Source organism: Conger conger, chromosome 9 (assembly GCF_963514075.1).
Source record: "Conger conger chromosome 9, fConCon1.1, whole genome shotgun sequence".
NCBI lineage: Eukaryota > Metazoa > Chordata > Actinopteri > Anguilliformes > Congridae > Conger > Conger conger.
Window position 1 is genome coordinate 32,508,737 of NC_083768.1, and position 8,787 is coordinate 32,517,523.

Genomic DNA, 8,787 nt, shown 5'->3' on the forward strand with positions numbered 1-8,787 from the left:
AGTTGCTTGTGGAACAGATTTTCTTTACTGTATGTCAGGTGTAATTTTCATAACCGAGAATGCATGCATGGGAAGAGCACAGATCATCGAAAGGGAAAGTAATACTTGGACATCTGCCTACAACTGTCAGGGTGAATCTGATGTCCTGACACTCGCCCCCGCCCACTCCAGTTATTACTGTAATTAGTGTACATAATCGCTCCCCGAGATCTGCAGTGTAGATTTACATTAGGTCACTCAATTCATTGCTAACATCACGGATATTTACTAACATAATAGGCATATAAGCAGTTGCCAAGTGGAATGTTCTAGTTGATAACACCTCAGTAAACCCAGAGGATTACGAATACTGTACCTCAATTCCTTCTCCAAGATAAACAGAAATCTGACACCGGCCTTCAGTGTACCAAAAAAAATTCAGCTGATGCAGCAATGCTTCTGAGGATAATAGTTATTTTACAAAACTGACCTCAGCCATGATATTGACTTGACATTTCTTGAGCAAAAGGTTGGGAATGGAATTGCAATGAAGAGCATGGAGAAAGCAGAGAGTAGGGTGACTAACACAGCCCCTGCTACAGCCCTCTGGCAAGCAGGCAAGAAACATGTCCATACTGAAGAATGTTTGGATTTCATCTGCAGGGAAAAATTGAGGGTCTCTGGTGTCACTACTGTCTTTCCACCACTTTTCCCTCTATCAACCAGTAGGTGGCACTATGATGCTGTTTGGGTGAGGCTTAAATAACAATCTGTAGAGATTGGTTGAATTCACATGGATGGCTTCCTCATTATTTGCCATTATTAATCCATGCCATGCCTTGACAGACTCACAACTGTGAACGTACCCTAACTAGCTAGCCGGTAACAGGTAATTCATACACGCCTTCATGATGAAGATCCAACATATTTTCACTGTGACTTCTTCTCAGGTACACCTTCTCAAGAGCACACACAAAAATACAACAACACACGAACATGCACAAAAATGCATGCACAAACATTACAAACACACAAACACACACAGACACACACACTCCCACACAAGCACATACACACATACTCTACAGTAACCTACAAATATTTGACAAGTTCAGACAGAAAATTGCACTGTATAATCCAGCATATCTTTTTGTCAATAGTTCTCATTTTTCTGAAGAAAAAAAAAGAAAAGAAAAGAATTCTCCAAAAATGGCAATCTTCAGTGATTTCAAGGAGGCGATATGAACCTCGCAGGTCTATATTTCTCTCCTATTATGATAACTGATGACCAATAGGTGGCAGTACAGATATATTAATTGTAATTTCTCTAACCTCTTTGTTTATTTTTGTTTCACTTTCAGCCTGAAATGCTATGGTAATTTTTCTAAAGAAAGAATGTCTTGTCAACGTCAAGCTCTATCATGTGAGAACTTCCCAAAAACAGATTCTAGGGAAATACTACGACACCTAGAATTTTGAGTTCTTGCTGCAGTCTCAGTCACATTGCCCACACACTGAATCACGAAGACACTGGAATTATTTTTGACCACTTTTGTGTAGTCTACATATAGCACATCCCAATGACTAAAAACAAAAGAGGAATTTCTGAAAATGTTTCTAAGTCAGTGTGAGAGTGCTTGAGTTTGTATATTTCTGCTTTCATGCTAAATTCTTGTTTACTTCTTGTTTGTTTTGATTGTTTACCTCTACACAGATTGACTTTTGTCATCTTTTGATCGACAGTCCCATCATGATCTACAAAATAAAAGCATTTTCTGAATGTCCTGATGGAGTTCTGTGCTCTACTACATTACTTTTAATAATGCTTTTTATTCTTTATTTAATTTTTTATCTTTGTTACTATGTATCTGCCTAATTTATATAATAATATAATATAGTATAATAATTGAGCTCAAATTTTGTGACCAAAATACAGAAAATATTGCATTAAGAAAAAGCATTGGCATTCAAAGCTCTGTACAATCCCACTAGTCACCTTCATAATTGCAGCTGGTTTGTTCACCATTTCAATGTGTCATCATAATATCCAGCAGAGTGTTCCAGTGTGTAGCATAAAGTATTCTGGTCTCAACTATTTATATCTCACATTACAAGGCCCCTTGTTCTAAAAGTCCTCATATTTCTCTCATTCTCTAAGTAAGAAAAATATATTCTGCTTTCTGCTTCACTCCTCCCTCTAAAGACAGTGAATGCATGCAGTCAGTTTCTGCAGGGTTAGGGTTAGGGTTGAGAGGTTACATCTGTACAATGTTATTGGCATTACAGCTACATGTCCTGTTCATTGTGTTCCACTGTGCTTCAGACTGTTGTCATAGTAATATATGCAGGATATAAAATATTGTACATTCAAACATGCCTCTCTTAGTTTAATTACAGTTTGCTGAGGATTTGAAGTATACATTCTGTAGTTTATAGGAGTTGTGAAGCACTAAGCTCCTTCCACTGGTGCCAAACATTCCAACCACGTCTTCCACCAAAGCCTTTCGGTCCAGTTCTCCAGAATTCACAACCGAACTAATGAAATGCCTGCTTATGTATCAGCGAAAACTGAATTCTTTCAGCTCCTCCAAAGAACTGAATTGAACTGGAGGATGTGTGCAATAAAAACAGCTCATCTGAGTCATCCACTTAGCTGACCAATGGTACAATGATCCAAATATATCTGTGATAATAACCTTACTTTTAAGGCATGTTCAGCAGTCATTCTGTATACAAACCAATCCAACCATTTAACGGCCCTGCTGATTGGCCAAGTCCTCTCACTCTGTTAACCAACCATTCTCCCAACTCCTGAGCAGCTTTTGTTGTTCATTGGACGAGTCCCCCCCACCCCCCACGGAGAGCTTTCTACATCCGTACCTTGCCAAAAACAACTGCCTCTGTTGCCTGAACTGGAAACTTTGATCCAGGAGTTCAGAGGCTCTGTTCCTCTGCCGAGACGTTAAAGGAACATTCACACGAATCTCTGTTCACTGAGAGGGTGGAGAGTTTCCCTCACCAACTGCTAGCGAATATCTCCTCTTCCCAATGTCAATGAATGACCACGGTAATGTTTGCTCAAATGGCAAGAAAGCTGCCTTTCCAGTCCCCATTCTGTCTCAGCTTTCACAGCATTCTTTACACTGGGAAACGTGCCGCTTTCCGGGATCCAGACGTACAAACATGTACAGTAAGAAATTTACATCAGTTCATTAAAGTTCATTCAGCTAATTAAATCTTAATCTGGGATTAACCTGTCTGTTTACCCAGTAATGTTGAATTTCAGAATTGGCAGCACCATTCTCTACTGGCATTACATGCCTTTTATAGAAGTAAACAAGATGACTAATCAGACCCTGAGTATTGTCCTGATATGTTTAGTTTAGGAATTGGCAATTATGTCAATCAAGCATTGATTGCTCTGCTTGGTGCTATTACATTGGTGCTATTAGCTGGAAGGGGCTTGGGGCTCGGCATGGTTTCTCCAGTGGCCGAGTAATGCATACCCACATCGCACATCATTCCCCCTGCCAGAACAACCCACCTTTGAGGAGAACATCCTTGCACGTGACACCTGGCTGTAATTCATTGCCTGCATGCCTCAGCCTGTTGTTCTGGGCATGCTCGTAAAGTTAACCATTTAATCTGTTTGTTTTGGTTCGAATACTACTATTGGGTTACTACTGCTTTTCAGTGAGAATTGCCGTTTGTTCTAGGTGTGCTGCTCATGTTTAGTTAGGCCCTCCACTGTCCACTCTACAGGGCTGAAACAATGTTAAGGTCATTCGCGTTCATCTAATTCTAGCCACTGAATGTAAACTGCTTCTAAACTTGCCCTCTGAGATCTGTGTGACCTCCAGGCCAATATTGTCAAGAAGAGGGATTCTTGGTTGAGTGGCTGCCCCATCTGCTATGAATAAAGCCCTGGACACATTTCCTCCTTACTACGAGAGGCTATTCGTTGACCCCTTGACTGTCCATTATTGCCCAGGACACCCATTAGCCACTAACTCATATGGATGGCCAATCGGAGAAATTTAGCGTGTCTCCTCTCTCCGTCAACATTTCAGCTCTTTTGACCAGTCATGCATTATTAAAGAACCATGTTTTGAACCCTTAAAAGGTGTCAAATATAGATGGCAAAACATTTTGTTGGAGAGCTATAGTGGCATGAGCTGACAAAGCGGTACAAAACGGCAGTACACCAGGTAATGGCAACTTCCCCAGGGCAAATAGCAAATAAACACATATCTGAAATCTTGATGCTTTCCCTGGAAATTCCCCTATACTTAAAAAATAATGGGCTCACCCTTTACAGCAGCTTAGAGTAAACATTAGCATTGACAAACAGCTTACGAAGATGCCATGTTTCAAACTAGTGGCAACATGAACACAATTCCGGATAAGAAGGCTGTGGCCAGTTAACAGGAAGCTTGAATGAGATAAACTCCACAGTGGAATGAGTACTGGGCCAAGGCAATACAACTTTACACCCTTCTGAGATTGGCTGGCATATTGACCTGGGCAGCATGTGTCATTGTTTGATTTGGAACCATAAAGATGCTGCCTCTGATAAGGTGACAGGATGTGAGGTATACTAAACAGGATGTAGACACCACATATTTTAAGGGGGACCGGGTAGGGGTTCGGCTGGGGGGGCTTACGCTGTGTTCTATACAGGAATGCGCTTGGAATGATGGAATATCTTTATCCTTTATACCACAGGAAATGGGAAGCACCAGAAACGGTATCCTTATGTTTATATATCACTGAACCAGGAAGAGTAAATGGGTTGTGGAAACATTACACACATGTGCACACACTCACACACACACACACACACACACACACACATGCATGCACACAGACATAGACACATCAAGGCATGCAGTTATACATTACTCACACGAACACACCCAAAGAATGTTCACAGGCACATTTTAATGCCAGTTTGTTAAATAAATACACATTAATTTTGCTGTTGAAGGCTGGCATATGAAAATAATTAAAACTGGCTCATTAAATGTGGATATTTTGTGCCTGTTAATATCTGTTATCTCAGTTGAGAACACATTCTCTCAGAAATGGAATTTCGAGAATGCACTTAATACTCTCACCTCCTTTAATAAGAAAAGCTACAGAATTCAAATGGAATTCACAGCAGTCAATATAGCTTTTTCTAATTGTGGTATAACAATTTACATGACCACAGTGGTTACAGGCTCATCTCTGTTTTATGCTAAACAACAACAAAAATTGTTGGCAAAGTTACACTTTATTATAAAACATTTACCATATGCATTCTGGTTTAAATACCTTCTCTTTTGTGAGTAGGAAGTGGTGGGATGTAACTGACACCAGTTATTGAATGTTTATGTCCCATCTGGACAGTAAGAGTGTGGAGGGAGAGGGAGGAAACTCAAGGTCAGACAACAATTAACTAAAACACACAGAGTAGGGTCAAAGGTCAACTCCACCAGGGCAGAGGAAGGACCCCGATCCAGTGGAAGTGCTGTGACAAAATAATATGATATACCGTACCATTAGGAAATGATAGGAAAGGAGATCATTCATGTTCAGGATATCTAAAGAAGACTCGGTGCTTGGTGCTGTTTCTGAATGTTTCGGACTAATGGAGTCCCACAGGGAAAGGGGGGAGGTGGGGTTTATGGGGGTCCTTGGGGGGGAAAGGGGAGTCTGGTGAACCCCCCCACTGTGTCTGCCAAAATGCCCCTGCCCCCCCTGCCCCCCTCCCAGGGGTGTCAGCTGCTGCTGCATTTCCACAGCTGTCACGGGTGCCTCAGTACGAGCCCCTGCAGAGAGGAAGGGGTGTGGGACATCACGCTGTCAGAAAAATACCAATTAACACATATAATCTGCAGCATGCTTCTGTCACATTAATTACTGTTATGTCACATCATCCAATTTACTCTATTCAATTACATTACGTCCAGATGCGTTTGGAATATGCGTGCCTGCTTTCAAAACACGGTCTCATGTAAAATACGAACCCTTTTAAGCACAACATTGTTGTGACCAGCATATATCTGAGGGAGATGGATGTTCTGCAGTCCCCCAGAGAATCCATTTGAAGCCATCTTCTTACATCGATAGTTCACAAAAAAACAGTCTTGAGCTCTTTTCACTGGTAAAATCCTTATAATAGCTGAAGCTCATCCAATTTAATCCAGAGGCCTCTCTTGTGGGTTGGGTTGCACCCGAAGTAGCCTACGTTTGCAGCGACTGTATGTAATTGCCCTTCTCTTAAGAGCCTTCTATAATTAGCTGGTATTACTGCTGGGATGAATAATTGATTGTCCTGCAAATAGGTTTTTATAAAGTCGGCCTGATCCACATCTGGAAATCGGGTTAATTAGGCTATTACTAAACTATATGGGAGTTGGCTGTTAGAGCCTCAAATTTATAAAAAGCAATGTTGTGATAATCATTTCAGAAGAGTGGGAAAATGAGAAGGAACAGCGACACGTGACAGGAAAAGTGATTTTTGCGTTCATAGGACGCAGCTAAAAAATGTAATGTTCCGTGAATACTACATGAGTTCTGCATCCGCACGCACAATGTTTTGGTGGTCATGTATTGCTACCCAGTGCGTTTATTTTCCTTCATTAACCAACCGTCAGCAGAGTGTGAAAGCCAAGGTCTGTTTCTTCTGACCTACAAAGGAAATGGGGGATGTTGACCATTTTGTCAATGTTTCTGCATTCAGCTATAGCCCCGCAAGCAGAGGCCAGCATCACTACTGCAAAGCCTGCTTGGTATATGAAAAACATAATGTAACATACAGTAAGTCCACATAAACTAACTGTTTGAATTCAATTGAATTTGAATATATGGGATTGAAATATGAGTAAACACATTTGGAAACACATTTTTGCTTGTGTCTACTCTTGTGTCTGTGTAATGGGGTCTGCAAGTTGCAGCCAGATTAAAGTCTGTCAGGAAACTTAATTAGCATTCACTGAGAAAAGAGAAACATAATATAGTGTGTACATATTTACTTGAATGACCAAGCAACACATGGGAATCAAGCACACCAAACTTGGTTAGTTATTCAGTCCAGCAAGGCAACTTCTCAAACATTATTTTAATATAATATATATGTGCAAGGAAGTTCTGTGTAGTGCCAAATAAACAAAATATTCTTGCGTCATACAAGATATTTTTTCATAAAAACAGACTCATTTATCATGTTTATATTTTCATCAGAATATTTTCTTGGCTTTTTATTGCTAAAGTTTTTTTTAACAATATGGCATATTTAATCTGTGAGCAAAATAACTGATTTCTATGAGAAAAAAATCCCAGTGCTTATTTGGGCCAGAAAATACAAGGAGTTGTCTCTCACTCTTCCACACTGATATTAGAGACAGTGGTTGTGACCTATCAGACACCTGATATTTTTCTTCACCTCAGGTATGGAAGGTGTAAAGGTAGCTGTGGGATCTGCATTTGTCCCACAGAATCAGAAACAGATGCTTTTAGATCTGAGGACCTCAAATTTGTTATGACTGTATGATTGGTATGTATGAGTCACAATTCATCAGAAATATCACAATACTGGAAGTAGGGCCGAAATTCTCAGTGGCCCATTTATTATTTATCTGTGTAGACTGCTGTTTAAATGAATAATACTCAATGCTAGAGAGACAAATCCATGATGTCATCACGGTAAAATTACAGATTCAACACATTAGTGTTAAAAAAGACACTTACTGTATCAGCAAACATGAAGTCAAACACACTTCAACAACTTATGTACTCTCTGTATATATATATATTATTATCACAATATACCATTCCTTAACAAACACAACCTACCTGAGCCCTCAGACCATTCTGCAGTTTAACATTTAACAAGACGTACTGTAATGCATTTCTATATCTGACATTCCATGCGTAAATTATACAGCAAGGTCAGCAAGACATATGACCTCAGCCCATTTTGTGGGTAAAAAGATGAGGTAATTACCCTTCATTAAGGGCATACATCATCAGCATTCCACAGCTAATTAGGGTGTGAGAGGAGACCATCTATTTTTAACCTTTTGCCAGAGATGCTCGTTCCAGCTTTCCAATCACAGAGGCCATTTTAACTGCCAATATCAATTATCTGACACACTGGAGTCTATTATTTGGAAAGGTATTTATCTATGTCCTCAGCCCAAACTGTGTCTCTCCCACAGGGACTCTACTCTAATGGGATTATCCTGTAATCTAAAAAAATGAGTTTGGAAAGTCAATCTCATTAATGAAATGATTAATGGTCTTGTTTGCTATAATTAAATATTAGTGTATGTTTGTGAATTATGAAAAAACAAATGTGAAGTGGTTGCTTTCATATTAATAAAAATGGCATAAGCTGCTGGCCAAGCATATGCGATTCAGGTAGATTCAGTCCACCTATCTGCAAAGTGCTTTGAGCATCACATAAACTCAGTGAGCACTTTATTAGGTATTAATTTCACATATCTTTTGGACTTATTCGTTTTCTGCTGCTGTAGCCTATCTACTTAGAGATTTTACATATTGTGTGTTCAGAGAGGCTCTTCTGCATGCCACTGTTATAATGTGTGGTTATTTGCATTACTGTCATATTCCTGTCAGATTTGACCAGTCTGGCCATTCTCCTTGTAACTCTCTCATTAAATCCCAGGAGATCAGCCGTTTCTGAGATACTCAAACCACCCTGTCTAGCACCAACAATCATTCCACGGTCAAAGTCACATTTCTTGCCCTTTCTGACATTTGGTCTAAAAAACAGCTGAACCTTTCAACCATGTCTGCATG